The sequence below is a fragment of the Oratosquilla oratoria genome, chromosome 21, assembly GCF_046742065.1.
Source record: "Oratosquilla oratoria isolate Oo_2021 chromosome 21, ASM4674206v1, whole genome shotgun sequence".
Lineage (NCBI taxonomy): Eukaryota > Metazoa > Arthropoda > Malacostraca > Stomatopoda > Squillidae > Oratosquilla > Oratosquilla oratoria.
In genome coordinates, this window is record NC_134797.1 from 18,950,867 (window position 1) to 18,970,749 (window position 19,883).

General features: G+C 36.4%; 1 protein-coding gene across 17 annotated transcripts in view; it reads left to right on the top strand.

Annotated features, from left to right (window-relative positions):
- The window catches only part of gek (serine/threonine-protein kinase gek), a 320,798-nt gene that overhangs the window by 276,557 nt on the left and 24,358 nt on the right, over positions 1-19,883 (top strand). The gene's annotated exons all lie outside the window — the stretch shown is intronic.

The window sequence follows — 19,883 nt, forward strand, 5'->3', positions numbered from 1 at the left end:
TTTATCTCTAAGTACCATCCTCATTTTTTTCCCATGCAAGAAATCTTTCATCCATTTCAATAATTTTCCTTGTACACCTGTTGTTTTGAGTTTTCTTAATAGCTTTTTGTGTGGTACTTTATCAAATGCCTTTTGTAAATCCAGGAAAGCACAATCTGCCCATCTGTCCCTTTCTTGCATTATATCTATTAACCCTGAATAAAAACAAATCAAGTTTTTGGCACATGATCTTCCTTGTCTTAAACAAATGCTTTGGATTCAGTATATTGTTTTTTTTCCAGATGTTTAGTCCATCTACTTCTGATAACTTATCACATATTTTAGCTTTTGTGACCTCTTTTTTTAATAATTATATATTTTGCTTTCCTTATTGTTACTTTTTCCTTTGGATTAGTTTTTATTATAGCTGAGTAGTAGTGTGTGATGTACAGTTTGGGTTGAAGTTCTCTCAGAAGCCTATGTTGTATGTGTATATGTTTTCTCTCTCTTTCCTTATTTTCAGTATTGTGTTTGTGATTTGTTCTTTTGCTCTCCTTGGATGGGTGGTCTGTATTGAAATTTACCAAATTTTTCTTTTTGTGTGTATGCCATCCATTTTCCTTTATTATACATGCTCACTGGCTGAGTGGTTAGGGCATCGTTTCTTGCAGCAAAGGTTGAGGGGATGGCAGTTTGAACCCTGCCACCAGTGAAGTTGAACCAAGGATATGGTTAATTAAGTTCCAAGCTATAAAGTCCTCTGAAAGGAGCATATTCCTAGCCTTCTGATGGGGGAGTTTGTGATGTAAAACCATTTCATCATCATGTATGTTCTTGTGTGTGGTAATTTTTCTGGTTGTTATTGTTTTTATTGGGTGATTGATGTGAGGGAAAATAATGATTGATTATCCATGTTGTTTGTAGGTGGAATAGTGGTGATTATGATTATTTCATTAAGTTTAATTGAACTGCAACTCCACAATGATTATCACTTGTCCTCAGGCTTTTGCATAAATCTTTTGAAGAAGAAATGTTGGACTGTTCTCTGTATCTAATTGTCAGTTAGTTGCTGTGTTACTTTGGGGCTCTCTTCCAGAAGCCCCACATCTCCCAGAGGGGTTAGTCCTGAGGGTCCAGTACCTAATTGTAATTTGTAGGAAAAGAGCACCTGTTGGGTCTCATCTCTCTGTCTGTCAAACCCAACCTTAAATTAATTTAAAAAAAATTATTATTGAACTATTTCCTCTTTTAAATTGTTTCAGAAGTTGATAGTAATATGATATTAATAAAGAATGATAATTATACATATACCAAGGGCTTTTTCCCCCTTACAAGGGAGGTAGTCAGTCAAAGGCATAAATCCACTCCCACCCATTTCATCCCCACATACTTCACTCCCATTTACCTCCTCTTCCTCCCTCTTTTCTTGGCTCCTGAAAGATGGCTCATCCCTGCATCTCACTGCCTTGGATCAGAAGCGATGCAGCAAGGCCACTTCATTTAATCGCAACCATGCCCTCTCTCTGTCCCCACATTCATAAAGAGAGGATGGGGAGAAATCTCTTCGGGCAGCATTAAAATATTCACACATACTCCCTCACCCCCCTCAAAGGATTACAAAGGTGGAGCATGCCGACAGGAGACCTTTTGGTCCATAACTAGGTTGGATGGAAAAAAAAAAAAAAATAATAATAATAATAATGATAAAAAAATAGAATAAAGAAATAAAAAATAAAGAAATACATACATATACCAAAGGCATCTTTCCCCCTTATACAGGAGGTAGCCAAAAGAAAAAGGCATAGAAACCACTCCCTCCCATTCCATCCCCTACATACTCCACTCCCCTCCATCCTCTTCCCTCCCTCTTATCTTAGCACCTCCTGGATGACGGGTCATCCCTGCATCTTGTCCACTGCCCTGGGTCAGAAGCAGTGTCGCAAGACACAGCACATCCACAGCAAGGCCACTTCATCAAATCAGCAACAACCCCCTCCCCCCTGTCCCCCCATGCAGAAAAGTAGAAGACAGGGAGAAATCCCTTAGAGCCATGTCAATTTATTTCTCACCCCATCCCCCATCCACTCCCCCTCATGCATCACAGCATCATCCATACACAACCCTTGTCCATTCACCCCTATCTTCTGTCCTCTCCCATCCTTTCTCAACAGACATTCCTCTCCCAGTGCCCCTTTCACCCCCATCCTAGGATGCCCCCTCATGTTCACTCCTTCCACCTCTGCCTTCCACATCTCTTTTACTAATCTTTCTTCATTCTTTCCATGTGTCCAAACCATCCTAATACTCTTTCATCAACCCTATCTTCCAACTCCCTTTCTACCCCTGTTCTCCTCCTCACCTCCTCATTTCTCACTCTAGCCTAGTGACCCCTATCATACTTCTCAGGCATTTCATCTCAAACACATTCAAAGTCCTTCTCGCTTCCTCTCTTATGTTTCATGTTCCTGCCCCGTACAGTGCTGTCGGCACAATCACTCCTTCATACAATCTCCTTTTAGCATCCATTCCCAAATGTCTATTTCTCATTACATTTTTTCTTATTTATTTATTTATTTATTAAAAAAAAAAAAAAAAAAAAAAAAAAAAAAAATATATATATATATATATATATATATAATATAAATGATAATGGATAAAATAATTAAATGCATGGGTATAGTAAAATAAACAAACAGGTAAATAGTAAATAATAATAAATTGACAGATAAATAATAATAAATGAAAATCAAGCAAATAATGAATAGACAAATAATAATAAACAAATAATATAAAATTAATAACAATCATTACAGCATCATGCTTAGATGAATCTTAAAGCTTTGAACTGAACTACATTGCTCTGCCTCTGCAGGAAGTTTGCTTCATTCATTAACTATACGGTTGGCGAAGTTTCTACCCACTTCCAAGTTAAATCTATTTCCTGACAGTTTGAGACCATTATTTCTTGTCAGATTCTCATTCATTGTGAAAATTTTATCACTTTTGATGTCAATCCCCTTTAGAATCTTAAAATCACCGAGTCTATGCTTTTTTAGGGAAAACAGATTCATATGTTTTAGTTGATTTTCATATGATTTATTTTTTATATTTGGAATCAGTTTTGTGACTCGCTGTTGTACTTCTTCCAAGCTGTCAATGTATTCAACAAGATTTGGTGATCACACAGAAACAGCATATTCCATGCATTACAGCATCATCCTTTTTCCCCAATTTCCCAATGCCCCTTTTACCCCATCCATCTTATCCTTGGTTGCCCCCACATGTTTACTCCCTTCACCTCTGCCTTCAACACTTCTTTTACTAATCTTACTTGACCCATTATTTCCATATGTCCTAACCATCCCAATATTCTTTCATCAACCCTATCTCCCAACTCCCTTTCCACCCCCGCTAACTTCCTCACTTTTTCATTTCCCACTGTATCCATCCAAGTAAGCCCTACCATACTTCTCAGGGATTTCATCTTAAACACATTTAAACTTTTCCTCTTTTCCTCTCCTTTCTTATGTTCCATGTTTCTGCCTCATACAGTGCTGTCAGCACTGTCACCCCTTCATGCAATCTCCTCTTAGCATCCATTCTCAAATGTCTATTTCTCACTACACTTTTTAATCCCTGAAGGCATTATTTGCTTCTCACAATCAACATTCTACCTCTACCTCTACTCTTCCCTTTCCCACCACATTCACTCACAAGACTTAATATATCTAGACTTTGCAAAAGCTTTTGATATCATCCCCCATGAAAGGCTACTAAATTAGCTTCACATAGAGTAAGTGGTAGCCTATTAAGTTGGACTACAAATTGGTTGAATAATTGAAAACAGAGTTGTTTTAAATGGCAAAACTTCTAGATGGAAAAATGTTACGAGTGGAGTTCCTCAGGGTTCCGTTCTTGGGCCACTTCTATTCATAGTAGATATAAATGATATAGACCACAGACTAAGATCTATTGTCTCCAAATTTTCTGATGATACAAAACTATGTGGAATGGCAAATGATCACTTAAATCAATTAGATATTCAAGAAGATTTAGATGAATTACAGCAATGGTCTGAAAAGTGGCCAATGAAATTTAACACAAGTAAATGCAAGGTTATGCACATAGGTAAAAATAACAATAAGTACAATTACAAGTTATTTGGAAATTCATTAACAAAAGTGGATAGTGAAAAGGATCTTGGTGTAATTATCAGTAACAATATCAAATCATCTAAGCAGTGTATTTCAGCCTCTGAGGAAGCAAATAAGATTCTAGGACTGGTTGCACTTCCAGTTTCTCTCTCTTAATAATAATTATATAATAATGTATAATATATATGTAATATACATATAGAATAATAATTATAATGATAGTTACCTGGTATAATGAAAAATAATCTAACATTCCTTGTATAGTCTGTGCTAGGCCAGGGACCATGTTGGTTCCTGTTTATATTACCGTATATACTCGTCTATAGGTCGATCTCGTGTATAGGTCGACCCCCCATTTTTGGCAAAAAATCTGGAATTTTCCATATACCTCATGTATAGGTCGAGTGGTTTGTTTTTGTTTTTGGTGCTGTGAGCATTCCACTGCCTTAATGCTTTGAAGTAGCATGGCTTGCCTGGTATAGCAATTGATTATTATGGTTTTTTCACTTCATTAATTCTGATGTATTCTGGTTTGTTTGTTCAAGTTCACTGATTTTAATATTTAATAAGTTTCACTGAAATTGCCATTTCAGCGGAGTGAAAAACTTGAACAGATTGCCAAGTACGGTAGATTACCAAGTACGGTATTCGGAATAAACTGGCTAGGCGTGTTTCGTTAGAAAAAAATTTAACCAACACTCAGAGTTAGTCTTGTAATCTCAACTGTGCGGATGATCAGGCTAATGATAATGTGGAGGAGAAAGATGATGTTGATGTTCCTATGGCTGATGAGGTTGATTCGTATGACGATATTCGACACAGAAGTGAGTGGGAGGAGCTGTTTGGTGGTGAAGATGACGACATCAAGGAAAACGATTTTGGTTGATTTCAGTTAAAATATTTAGGATTATACCATGTGTCACTGTAACAGTAACAAGTTGGCAATACTGAACAGTTTGTTTTCGTGATGGTGAGATCCATGCATTGTTTTGGTAATGGTAACAATAACATATACCATGTAGAAAGCTAAATTTGGGTAAATTTTTAGTTTCGACCAAGTGCGCAACATAGCAATAAAAATTGATTATTAATTTTGTAGATTATAATGTATCAACGTAATATGCAATTTTGTGATCGGAAATAAAAAAAAAAACAAGAAAGATGCTAAAACATTTCGTAAGTAATGAAGTCGTGTCGGACGAATAGTACGTCATATTTGTTATGATACATGCCGACGACGAAGAAATGAGAAGTTGGCGGGCTTTTCAACCACTTAGCTTGCTGGCTATACAAAGTTCTTGCAGCTTGAAGGAATGCATGTATCTCCGCTCCATAACATTCCTTCAAGAAAATGTACCTGGCGAGGTACTGTCGGAAGCACCGAGGCCGTCAATTGACAGACAAGATGGCGTTCCGATCCTATGCTTGTGGCAAGGTATTTTTCATTTTCACTTCCGCCCACAAAATTGCATATTACGTTGATACATTTTAATTTATAAAATTAATGATTAATTTTCTATTGCTATATTGCGCCCATGGTCGAAACTAAACTATAAAAAAAAATAATAATAATAAATTTGAAAATATCACAGCATTTCATTATTTTTTAAACAATTATGGGTACTGTAATAGTATACATGATATAATAAGCTCGCCTGTGTTAAGAAATTTAACAAACGGGTAAAACCACAGTATGGGGTTACCGTATCTAGAAGGAATTTTACATGTTTTAGTACGTACCGTGTATTTTATGTACCCATTGTTTACTGGTAGTATTTAGTAGGTAAATATTTTGATTTCTGAACCTAAAGAAAAGGTAAGAGTTCTTCCTAGCCTTTCTTGTCATGTCTGGATTTCAACCTAACAAGATTATTACTTGTGTATAGGTCGACCCCTAGGTTTTGGCCTAAAAAAAATCCTTAATATTTCGACCTATAGACGAGTATATACGGTATCTCAGTATTTCTCTTTTATTATTATTATTATTATTATTATTATTATTATTATTATTATAATAATAATGATAATAGTAATAGTAATAATATGTGGGGACCATCCATACCGATGCTGCATATTCTATTTTTTTTTTCTTCTTCTTCCTCTTCTTCCTCCTCCTCCTCCATGATCTCTGCATCCATGAAGTGGATCACCACACTTATATTCATTAACACTATGTCTCACCAAAAATCGTGTTAATGTGTTTATTGGACAAATTATCTGCAGCACATCTACCCCTAAGTGAAAGCTTAACAGATTTGAGACATGATCTATTTCTAAATCTAAATTGGCCATCTATCAAAATCTCTTTGAGACAAATACCCTGGAGGTGTAGCCCTTAGGGGCTGGTATTCAGTCTTTGGACTAGGCCCAAGATCTTTTTCTGTCAATTCTAACTGTATATCTTCTGCTATTTCATATCAAGACAGTTAATAACTAGTAACTGTTAGAAGCCCAGTGTGGGTGGATGTCTGTCACCAGCTGGTTGGAGGAAGAGGAAAGTAGTCACTGGTTATCAACTCACCTTATGTAGAAAAATAGAGGAAAAATAATTTAGCTGATAGAGATCTTTGACCCAGTTCAGAGCGTGAGTGCCAATTCTATGGAGCTGTACCATATGGTGGTGAGAGTATTGATGAAATATGAAGATAAGCAGTGAGGAGATGAATCATTAAGATGTCTGTCTCATAGGGCCATCTCATGGAGGCTCTTATTGTTGATCCCCAGAATAATGGTGCACAGTGTTAAATTTGGGGATGCTACCTGTTGGATGTGGTGGTGAAAGGTGTCTTCTGTTGGGTGTTTACTGGAGTTTAGTATGTTTTGATAGTAGTGGAGAGTGTTTCCAAGCTATTTACTTAAATGAGAAGTGTTTCTTCTTTATTCTGCTGTTTGTGTGTACCGTGTAGGGTGATGAGCATTCAAGTAGCTATCCAGATTGTGTTTTGTAATGATATTAAGGGGTTGGAATTATCCTCGGAATATTTGTATTGTTAGTACAGTAGTATGTAGATGTTGGTGATAGTAATTGATTTCATTCTTTGTTTTTGGTCAGTATTTCTAATGTCTTGTCATATAGTTTGGTTTCTGTGGTTTTGTTAGAGAAGTATATGCTTATTTATGCACTAGTGTAATAAGAACTACTTTATCTTATCACATTGTTGTATAATTTGTGGACTTTGATAGTGCAGACTGTGGTGAGTTTTGTTTCTTTTGTAAGTTGTATTATGTTGTGTGTGTAGAAATACAGGTCTTTATGCTTGTTTTAAATGCAAGTTTATTTGGAGTATGTTTAATTTGTGTTTGTCCTTTTTGAGTTATTTCTTGTGGGTCTGTGCTTGTGCAACAACTCCAATCTCTAATGTATTATGTTTGTAAATGAATTTACCCAAATGTAATATGCAGGATAGGAACCATGTCTCCAGTTATCAAAATTTGCTTTAAATTGTCTGCCTGGATTGTTCCTTCAATTTCATTCCTCAGGTTAATGTAGGTACACATTTTCCAGACAGCAACACAAAATCGTTACAATACATGACTTATGGGGTAAACCAGTGGCCAATGAGGGATACTTGTAGTCCTGCAACATAAACAGCTAAGAGAATGGTCTCCCAGTTGCTGTCTTCAAAGCCAGTCAATGCCCACACCTCCATCTGGAGGTGCAGCACATTAGGGCTGACAGTCTCAAGACTGAGCCCAAGATTTCTATCTGTTGATGTTAACTGTGTTTCTCCCACCTTTTGACATATGGAGAGCAGACAACCAGTGACTACCCCTTTCCTTCTGCTATAAGCTGGTGACATAGAAATAGTCCACATTAATATAACACAACAGTTCAAAGTTTCTTCCCATAGAGATCAGTGTGTTGGCACAAGGACCATTGCCAGACACTGTGGAGCTGTGGGTTTCCATTTGGTAAAATTTGAGGTCCCTGTCTGAGGTATTGGCTGCTTGTTATTGTGGGGTTAAAAGGTGCTCAGTAGCATGCAGCTGATACTTTAGGGTCTATGTGGGGTGCTCCTATGGACCAGAGGAAATCTCTATTCATAGAGAAACGATGCTACTTTATTATACTGCAACTTTCCCTCTGTTATGCTATCCCCCCACTCTTAATACTGTCATGTACCACTTCTCTGAATATTCATTTCCTTTTTTTGCTGAACCCTGTGGTAGGGGAGAAAGAATACTGCCACTGAGTGTTCCCACTTGAGCTGTAGAAGGCAACAAAAACAGTACAGGGATAGGAATAGGCATCTTACTCTCTGTAGCACCAAAGGGGACGTTCCTAAAAGAAAAAAGCAAAGGCACAAGAGAGTCTGGGAGGAGTTTTCCAACCAGAACCCTAAGGTTTGGGTCTTTTAATGTGGATGGATGTGGTACAGATGAGAGTAAAAGGGAAGAGATAGTATGTTTATGAAAAGAAAGATGGATGTGTTGGCATTGAGTGAAACTTAAGTTGAGAGGGAGGGGCAAGTGTGAGTTTGGAAGTGTAGTTAGGAGGTTCTCAGGAGTGAAGAGAAGACAAGGGAGAGAAGGGGTGGTTATACTGTTAAATGAAGATATAGGTAAATGTGTGGTGGAGTGGAAGGAGATTTCTCCAAAGTTAATGTGGAAGAAAATGAAACAGGGAAGGGAGATGTGTGTTTTTGTAAGTGCATATGGGCCTAGTGGTGAGAAGAGTGTAGAGGGAAGGGAGGCTTTTTGGATAGAATTAAATGAGTGCATAGAGGGTTTAGGGAGAAATGTCAATGTAGTGGTATTGGGAGATCTCAATGCTAGGGTAGGAAATGAACCAATAGATGGAGTGGTTGGGAAGTGTAGAGTGCCAGGAAAAAAATTGTGGTGGAGAGTTGATGATGTGTCTACAAAGAGAGTTGATGATAGCATATACAGTGTTTAGGAAGAAAATCAAGCATAAGTACACATGGGAGAGGGTGGTGGATGGAAGGGTGGTAGAGAGGGCTTTAATAGGCTATATAGTGGTAACCAGGAGAAGAGTAGGAAGATTTTTGAATGTATATGTTCCAAGGGGAGAAAGTGGGGGAATATCAGATAATTTTTTGATGAAAGGTAAGTTGAGAGTGGATGATAGATAGAGAAAGAGGAAAAGGACAGAGGGTAGGGAGATGTTTAGAATAAGCTGCTTAAATGAGAAAGAAAAGGAGTAGTACAAGAAGCTGATAGAAGAGTGAGAGGGGGTGAAGAATAGAGTAGACCTAGGAGTGGAGGAGGAATTGGGAATGTTTCAAGGAGGGAGTTTAAAGATGTGCAAATACGGTGTGTGGAACAAGGAGGACAGGAGGTTAATGTGGAAGGTAGTGAATGTTGGGATGATGAATCAAAGAAGATTGTAGATGATAACAAACAAGCATTCACAGATTGGTTACAAAATAGGGAGAGAGAATCATACAAGAGGTACAGAGAAAAGAGAAAGCATAAGATAAAGGAGGCAAAGAGGAGAGCATATGTGAAAGTAATAAAAAGATTTTTGTGGTAAGGCAGATATATGAGAAAACTTTAGGAAAAAGTAATGGTTTTTTTGGGCCTTTATGGATCTGAAAAAGGCTTATAATATGATAGACTGGAAGGAATATATGCGATAGGAGGAAAGCTGTTAAGAGCAGTCAAGAGTTATCAAAAATATATGGACTAAACACTTGGAAGAGAACAACTTACCAAACTCAACCAATTTGGATTTAGAAGTGGAAGATCATGTACTACAACCTTAATATGCTTTTACTCAAGATTGGTAGAAATAAGACAAGAAAGAGATGGGCAGACTGTGCCTTCTTGGACTTACAAAAGGCTTTTGACAAAGTACCACACAAAAAGCTACTAAGAAAAATTGAAACAATAGGTGGAATACAAGGAAAATTATTGGAATCGATGAAAGACTTCTTGAAAGGAAGAAAAATAAGAGTGGTACTTAGAGAAAAGAACTCAAATTGGGTAAATATGATAAGTGGAGTCCCCCAAGGCTCTATATTGGTTCTGATAATACTCTTTATATAAATGACATGGATGAAGGCATTGAATGTTATATAAACTTCATTGCAGATGATGTGAAACTATTGAAGAGAGTAAGTACAGAAGAAGATTGCAAATCTTTTCAAGGTGTGGACAAAGTCTGGAAATGGAGTATAAAGAACAAAGTTAATTTCAACATTAAGAAATGTAGTATAATGGAATTTGGAAAAATAAAAATAGAATATCAGGTAATACAAAATTGGTATAAAGGAAGTTACAAAAGTGAACTCAGAAAGAGACCTAGGAGTAATTATTTCAAATGACATGACACCAGACAAACATGTAAACAAAATACTCGTAGTTGGAGAAACATACAATTTAAGATCAATGAAAGTGGCCTTTGACTACATGGACGAGGAAATGGTACAGAAAATACTAGTTACAATGGTAAGACCAAAATTAGAATATGCAGCGCCACTATGGACACCTAGTTAAAAAAAAAAAAAAAAAAAAAAAAAAAATGAGAGAGAGAGAGAGAGAGAGAGAATTCAAAGAGCAATGACAAAGATGGCACCAACACTTAGCAACTTGACATATGAACAAAGATTGGACAAACTAAATTTATCAACTGTGGGACAAAGAAGAGAGAGAGGTGATTTGATAACAGTCTACAGAATTATGAAAGGGATGGAAATCCTTGATAGGGATAACCTACTTAAATGGGACAGAAGAAATACAAGAGGACAAGAAGAAACTTAAAAAGGACAGTTACAGAAGAGATTTGAAAAGGAACAGCTTTCCACACAGAGTAATAGGTACATGGAACAAATTGAAAGAGAAAACGGTGAGTGCTAAAACTGTACATAATTTTAAGAAAGAACTGGATGTGGAAAGATACAACTGTGGGTCACTATGAGCATAGCTCTTCTCCCGCAAAATACAACTAGGTAAATACAAGAGTAATAGAGCCTGCATTAGAATTGGAAATGGAGAGTGCGATTGGTTTGAGGTAAAGGTGGAACTTTGCCAGGGATGTGTTATATAGCCTTAGCTGTTCAATTTATACATAGATGGGGTGGTATGAGAGGTAAATGCAAGGGTAATGTGCTGGGGATTGGTTAAAGAAAATGGAGCAAAATGGGAGATAAGCTAGTTGTTGTTTTTTGACAACATTGCGCTTGTGGCAAGACCAGAGAAGGGATTAAGGAAGTTAGTGATGGAGCTTGGGAGGGTGTGCAAAAGAAGTAAGTTTAAGATAAATGTAGGTAAAAGTAAGGTGATGAGATGTACAAAGGGAGAGGATGGCGGCTAATTGGAAGTGAGTATTAAGGGAGAGAGATTGGAGAAAGTGGATAGCTTTAGCTACTTGGGTGTGAATGTGGTGGGAAAGGGAGGAGGTGGAGGTAGAATGTAGATTGAGAGAAGCAAGTAAATGCCTTGAGGTATTAAAAAATGTAATGAGAAAGACATTTGATAATGGATGCTAAGAGGAGATTGTATGGAGTAATTGTGCTGACAGCACTGTATGAGGCAGAAACATGGAATAGAAGAGAGGAAACAAGAGAGTTTAAATGTATTTACCTAGTTGTATTTTACAGGATGAGAGCTATGCTTGTGGTGACCTGTTTTCATATTGCTCTTCAACCAGATTATTCTTAAAATCTTGTATAGTTTTGGCACTCACCGTTTCTCCATTTAGTTTGTTCCAGACACCAATCACTCTATGTGGGAAGCTATTCTTTTTCAAATCTCTTCTGTAATTTTTCTTCTTTAGCTTCTTTTCATGTCCTCTTGTTTCTCTTCTCTTCCATTTTAATAAGTCATCTCTATCAAGAATTTCCATCCCCTTCATAATTCTGTAAATGGTCAACAAATCACCTCTTTCTCTTCTCTGTTCCAGTGTTGACAGATACAATTTCTCCAATCTTTGTTCGTATGTAAAATTTGATAGTGTAGGTGCCATTTTTGTCGCTGCTCTTTGAATTCTTTCTAATTTTCTTATGTTCTTTTTTGTGCTGGGTGCCCATAATGTTGCTGCATATTCTAATTTAGGTCTTATCAGTGTAACCACTATTTTCTTTACCATTTCTTCATCCATGTAGTCGAAGGCCACTTTCATTGATCTTAATAAGTTAAAAGTCTCTCCAACTAATTTATTGACATGCTTATTAGATGTCAAGTCACTTCAGATGATCACTCCCAGGTCCCTTTCTGAATCGACTTTTTTGACTTCCTTGTTTCCAATTTTATATTGACCCAATATTCTATTTTTGCTTTTTCCAAATTCCATTATGCTACATTTCTTAATGTTAAAGTTCATTTCACATCTCTGACTCCATTCCCATATTTTGTCCAGGTCTTCTTGTAGTGATCTGCAATCTTCTTCTGTTCGTACTCTCTTGAGTAATTTGGCATCGTCAGAAAAGAAGTTCATGTAACAATTTACTCCCTCATCCATATCATTTATATATATGGCAAACATTAAAGGAGCCAATACAGAGCCTAGCGGGATGCCACTTTTCACATCTTCCCAGTTTGAATTTTTGTCTCTAAGTACCACTCTCATTTTTCTCCCACTTAACCCCTTCCATACGGTGCCGCATACATAGGCGGCATGAGGAGTAAGTGGATACGCGAGGCTGCCATATTGGCGTCTTGATTATATTTATTGTAGTTGCCCCTGCGTAATGACATACTCTCTAAACTGTCTTTAATCACATTTTCTATGGTTCTCAAAATTCACGGGTGAAAGAGAGAACGATCGATATAAGGGATGACTATATTTTATGATGCAAGTATTATTACGACACGTACGGCTGGCAGCGGCTGCTGCCCGCGAGATTTAAGGCCCGCACTGAAGAGGTTAAGAAATCCTTCATCCATTCCAGTAGCTTTAACTTGTATCCCTCCTATTGTTTAAATTTTTCTTATTAATTTATGTGGTACTTTGTCAAAAGCCTTCTGTAAGTCCAAGAAGGCACAATCTGCCCAGCCATCTCTTTCTTGTATTGTCTCAATTAATCTCGAGTAAAAGCATATTAAGTTTGTGGTACACGATCTTCCACTTCTAAAGCCAGATTGTTTAGAGTTTAATATTTTATTTTCTTCCAAGTGTTTGATCCATTTGTTTATAATACTTTTTTGTATATTTTTGTTACTATGTAAGGAATATTGGTCTGACGTTTGAAGGATCTTCTTTGTTTCCTCCTTTATATATTGGTACTATGCATCTTTCCAATCTTGTGGTACCTTTCCTTCTTTGAGTGAAAGGTCTATTATCTTGTATAATTTGTCCGTCAGTTCATCTATACACTCTTTCAGTATCCAATTTGCAATTCCATCTGGTCCATGTGATTTCCTAACATCTAGGTTTTTTATTTGGTCTCTTATTTCTTTCTGTGTTACCTTTATTTCTTTCATTTTAGGGGGTCTTGTTGTCCATCTTCCCAAACTTGTGAGCTCTCAATTGTAAAAACAGACCTGAAATGTCTGATCATAATGTCTGCCATTTCTGTGTCATCCATATATTCTTTATCTCCTTCACGCAGTTTTACAATTTTGTGTTTATCCTTTAATTTGTCATTTACATATCTGTAAGAGAGTTTAAGTTGATCCTTACATCTTTTTCATAATTTCTTTTTTCTTTCCTGCATAAATTCACATATTCATTCCTATATGATTGCCATTTGGATTTTTTTTTTTTTTTTTTGTCTCTTTTTTTTTTTTTTTTTTTTTTCATCTTTTCCTGGCTTTGTCTCTTCTGTCTCTAGCCTCACTGCACCTTTTGTTATACCAACACTTTATACAAATCTCTTTTTGCTTCTTTTTGGTACATATTTATCAATTCCTTCCTTGTACTTTTCTTTGAATATGTTCTATTTGTCTTCCATCTTAGTTTCCTCTTTGGAGAATTTATCCCAGTTTGTGTTTTGGAATTTTTTTCTTAGTTTTATAAAATCTGTTTTGTTGTACATTAATCTTCCTTCTCTATGTTTATCATTCCTTCCTACATTGTTTTGTTCTTTTAATTCAAACTCTATTAGTATATGGTCATTCTTTCCAATTGGTGTTTTATACTCCATTTTGTTTATGATATCTGGTTCAGAAGTTAATATTAGGTCTAGTTTTGACAGTTCCTCATTGTTTCTATATCTAGTATTTTCCTTAACCCATCGTGTTAAGGTGTATTTGATGGTCATATCCAGTAGAATGTTGCTCCAAAGTTCTTCTCCTTTTACTATAATTTCCTCCCAGATTATATCCTTCGCATAAAAATCACCCATAATTACTATGTTACCACCCTCTTTCAGTAACTCATTTAGCACATTCATTGTGTCATCCTGTAATTTAGAATGATCACTATCAGACCAAGCCTGTGTTTTTGGTGGTACATACACTGCTACAAATTTTCTGCTTTTCATTTTTTTGTTTACAATTTTAATCATAATTAATTCCACATTATCTTTACCTTCATTTATCTTTGTGACATTTAAACCCTTTTTGGTCAATATCATGACACCTCCTTCCTGCTTGTCTGTTCTATTTTTCGCCCAGTGGTTGTATAGACCTTGTTCCACTATACTTGTTGATAGAGGTCTTTTCAGTTTTGTCTCTACAATTCCCATAATGTCAGGTTTCTTTATTTCTAGCTAGTCATTTAGTTAATTCCAGATATCATACTGTCAATATTTGTATGCCACTCTAAGTTTCATATTTTCTTCTCTTTTTTGGTTTAAGTTTCCATTTTTCTGATGTACCATATTTTCAGTCTCAAGTCCAATACTCTCTCTCTCTAAAAAAAAAAAAAAAAAAAAAAAAAAAATCCGTCTGTTCTTTTCTCATTTTTCTCATTTGCTTAAATTCTGAGAGCCTTGTCTTTCTTTCCTCATCACTCATTTCCTTTTTTATCCATATATGTTTGAATTTCTTGCTGTTTGCTAATTTGACTGCCTTCCATAATACCTCCTCAGCTATCATTTGAGTTCTTAATTTTATTTTCAGAGGTCTATTTACCTAGTTGTATATACCTAGTTGTAATATACGGGAGGGGAGCTATGCTCGTGGTGACCCGTCTTTGTATCTCTCTGCATCAAGTTTTATCTTAAAATCTTGTATAGTGTTTGCACATACTGTTTTGTTGTCTAATTTGTTCCATGTATTAATCGCTCTGTGTGGGAAACTGTTCCTTTTCAAGTTTTTTCTAAAGCTATCTTTTTTCAGTTTTTTTCCGTGTCCTCTCGATTTACCATTGTCCCACACTAACAGGTTGTTCCTGTCTAAAACTTCCATTCCTTTCATTATTCTGTAGATAGTCAGCAAATCTCCTCTTTCTCTTCTTTGTTCCAGTGTAGGTAGGTTCAGTTTGGATAGTCTTTGCTCATATGTTAGTTTGGCGAGAGTCGGTGTTAGTTTGGTTGTTGCTCTTTGTAATCTTTCTAGTTCTTAATATTCTTTTTGGTGCTGGGTGTCCAAAGTGATGCTGCGTACTCAAGTTTTGGTCTTATTAGTGTAGTTAGTATTTTCTTTATCATTTCTTCATATAAGTAAATGCCACTTTGATTGATCTCAATAAGTTGTAGGTTTCTCCGAATATTTTATTTATATGCTTATCAGGTTTCATGTCCTTTCCAATCATCACTCCAAGATCTTTTTCAGAGTTTGCTTTTTTTTTTTCTTCTCCAATTCTGTATGTTGTTTTTCTTTTGAATATTTGCCTATCCTGTGAATTTCGTCAATTTCTTTATCAAAATTTTGCCCTTCATCCTGTATTTCAAAATTTCCTTAGCTATTTCCTTCTCCTTTTCTCTCTGGTATTTATACATGTGTTTTTCCTGGATACCATGGACCACAATGCATTTACCTTTGTCAGCTGTGTCTCCCATCCAATTTTCCTTTTTAATTACTTTCATAACTGTTTCTTTTGTATATTCCTCCATCAGCTTTTGTACTATTTCTCTAAAAGATATTTTTTTATTTTCCTGTTCTTGTTTCCATTGATTTTTTATTTCAAGGAGGTCTGTTTCTTTAATTGACTCTTCCACCTTTCTGGTCACTACCTGTAATTGCTCTTTGACCTTTATCAGTTAATTTTTATTTTTGTTCTAATTTTTCATTCTTTCGTTTTCTCTTATGAGGATGTCAATTTTGCTCTTTAGGTCACTCAACTCTAATCATTTGCTTGTTACTCTTACGCGAAGTAATCAATTCCGTAAGTATAGCTCGGTAGTCCAATTTTATACTATAATTTCTTCCAATAATTTGTTTACTTTGCGATTTCTTAATGCATTACTATATCTAACTTCTCTATCTATAAGCTTTTTCCAATATCTCCAGGATTTCTTTGAAAACCTGAAAAACTGTTGTTCTCCCACCTTTGGTTCATCCTTGGAGTGTCAGTTAAACATGTTTTCTGGGGGATGACACCTCTCAGTGTTTCTACCTTACTTATGTCCAGGCCTCTCTTTGTTGGTTTGTTTAATATTCTTTCATCTTTTTCCATTGTGCCAACTATACTTATTTCAAGATTTGGTTTTACCTTATCGGTCATACGAGAAACATAGCGTACACATCCTGCACAATAACAACTAGTTTGAGATGAAGTGCCGGAGAAGTGTGGTGGGGGTTATTAGGCTGGATAGTGTGAGAAACAAGGAGGTGAGGAGGAGAGTGGTGGTGGAAAGGGAGTTGGGAGATAGGGTTGATGAAAAAGTTTTGGGATGGTTTGAACACATGGAAAGAATGAGTTAAGAAAGATTAGTATAAGAGGTGTGAAAGGCAGAGGTGGAGGGAGTGAATATGAGGGGATGACCAAGGTTGAGATGGATGGATGGGGTAAAAGAGGCTTTGGGAAAGAGGGGAGTGTCTGTTGAGGAAGAAAGGGAGAAGACAGAAGATAGGGGTGAATGGAGAATGGTTGTGTATGGATGATGCTGTGATGCATGGGAGTAGGTAAAGGAAGTGGGTGGTAAGGGAGTGTGTGTGAATGATATTGTGATGTAGCCCGAAGAGATCCCCCCCCCCTTATATATATATATATATATATAAGGGGACAGAGAGGGGTGTCATTTATTAAGTAAAGTGGCCTTACTGTGGATGTGCAATGTCTTGGTACATTGCTTCTGACCCAGGCAGTGGACAGGATACAAGGATGATCTGTCATCCAAAAGGAGCCAAGAGCGAGGGAGGGGTGGTGAATGGGTGGAGTATGTGGGAATGAAATGGGTGGGAGTGGATTTATGCCTTTGACTTTGGCTAACTCCCTTGTAAGGGGGGAAAAATCCATTGGTATATGTAAGACTTGAGGTGACAATTATTATTACCTGCAGCTATGACCATTTTCCAGGGGGCTGTAGGTCTCCTTAACCTCTTCACTCCGGGGCACATTGTACGTCTGGCAGCATTAGCTGCCCGACGTGCGATGTTGCGTCATAATAATCGCATTATTATAAATATAGTCACTGCTCAATCACTCGTTCTCTTTCACCCGTGAATTTTGATAACTATAGAAAATATGATGAAGCCAGTTTAGAGAGAATGAGGGTCACACAGGTACGACTACAATAAATATAATCAAGACGCCGACGTCGGCATCATCGCGCACCCACTTGCTCCTCATGACGCCTACGTAGGCGTCACCGTATGGAAATGGTTAAAAGAGTGATTTCCAAATATCTTGATAAGTTAGAAAAACTAGTCTCAATATTAAGAAATTGCTCAATGTAGCTGAGAAGAGGAAAGCTGGAACTCATTTGGAAAGACAGTATGCATTTATCAAGATTAGTTGGTTTGTCATTATTTTGTCATAGGTTGGAGATCTTGATATATACATCAGATTTAAGAGTTTACCCATAACCTTGAGGTAGCCTTGCTCTCACATATGCCCCCACATTCCAGAGAAATAAATATTTGACAATTGAATGCATATAAATAGCATTGTAATCATTCATTCACCCACATCCCAAATCTAGTTTTTTATAAAAGAGTTCAGTTCCATGAGCAGATGGTGTCATGTGGTTGTCAGAGAACCATAGAAACATGGTATAAATAAAAATGTGAATACCCTGATGCAATATTGTTCAATAAAATTGAAGCGCATAATCATGTTATTTTTAAACATTTTTATAGCATTAGTATTTTCTTCTTTTGTATAATTTGTAAACATTTTGCTTTAGGAAGAGTAATGTGAACTTTCGTTAACACTTTACTGATAGTCTATTATGTTTCTTCTCAATTTCTATTTATACTATTATAATGTTCATTTTTCAGTATTTTGTCATGTGAAATGTAATAGTTTCTTGTAAATTAAAGTCATCCAAGATTGCTTTTAAACAGTAAATGCATCAATCACTACAAATCAATAATGTAAGGAAGATACTTCATACGCTTCCCACTGTGATGGAAGCTTTAATAAGATATTTATATACTTAAAATGTGTGGTAATCTATGTTAAGTTTTGAATAATGTGGCATCTTTGGTGGTAATTAAGGAAAGTTACTCAACCAATGCATTATTCCAAGTCTCTCTTGTAGTAGACCTGCAGCTCCCAAGTAATAAGTAACAGCCACTGGATGGGTCCAGATGTCACTCAAGGAAGAAATATTGTGCTGTTGGCCAGGGGTAGTGTGGAGCAGTGTAGTATGAGGTGTTCAGTGTCTTCTGTGTGATGGTTGCATCTAGTGCAGTTTGATACTGTGGCCAGGCCTACTTTGTGTTGGAACTGTCTTGGAGCTGGATAGTTTCCTGAAAGCAAGAATATTAGTGTGGCTCTTACTTCTCATGAGAGGGATTTTTCTTTGGAGCTGGTGTCGGGATGAGAGAGTATTTGTTCATGGGATATTGAGTTTAGTGGTATGTTGCAATAGGGTGTTTTGTGATGTGGGCTTGAATGTGTTTTTGTATGGATGTTTTGTGTGGTATCAGTGATAGATTGTATATGTTTGTGTCATATATTACTGCTATTTCAGCTGGTTATGCTTGTATGTTGTAATGAGATTGGCAAGTGGGGTTGAGGGTTCTTACATAGAACTGTTTGCCTGTCATTTTCATGTAATATCCTATAGGGAGAACTTTGGTTTCGGAGTGCAGGTATTCTATTGGGATGGTTTTAGTGGTTCATGTTATTATTATCAATGCTTTATTTTGTTTAATTTGTAAATTGTCAATGTTTGCTGATATTTGGGAACCAAACTGTGGAGGCATAGTCGAGTGTGGCTCTTTCTTATGAATGGTTTGTATGCTGTGATTAGAGTTTCTGTTGTCCTAAGCTCATGTTTTTTATTGATATGAAAATTTTTATTTTCTTCATGATTATTTTACTATTAGATCTTTGACATGTAAGTAGAAAGTCATATGAGTGTCAAAAGTGAGGCGTAGTATTGTAGGTTCTTTTCCAATGGCCATTTAGTTTCACTGTTGGATATCCTTTTGATTCATGATTGGGATGAGCAGTGTTACTGATTATTCATGGGATGAGGCTTCTATTTTAATATCTGTAAGCTATTGTTTGTCAAGTAAGTTTGGGTGTTCATAGCAGCTATTTTGTAGTTGCTATGTTGGGTAATTATCATCAGATCATAAGCATAGATGAGTGTTTTGGTCTTGTATTTTGGATCTGTTCTTGGAAGACTGCCTGTGAAGAGGTTAAATAGCATAGGTATTGATCCTTGGGGGTCTTCACTGTATAGTCTTTTAGTAACAGAGATATGGTTATTTTGGGTCACTGCACTGTCTACCTGCTAAGGAAAATCCTGAACAAATAAAATGTACCATGAAATTAATGTTCTTGTT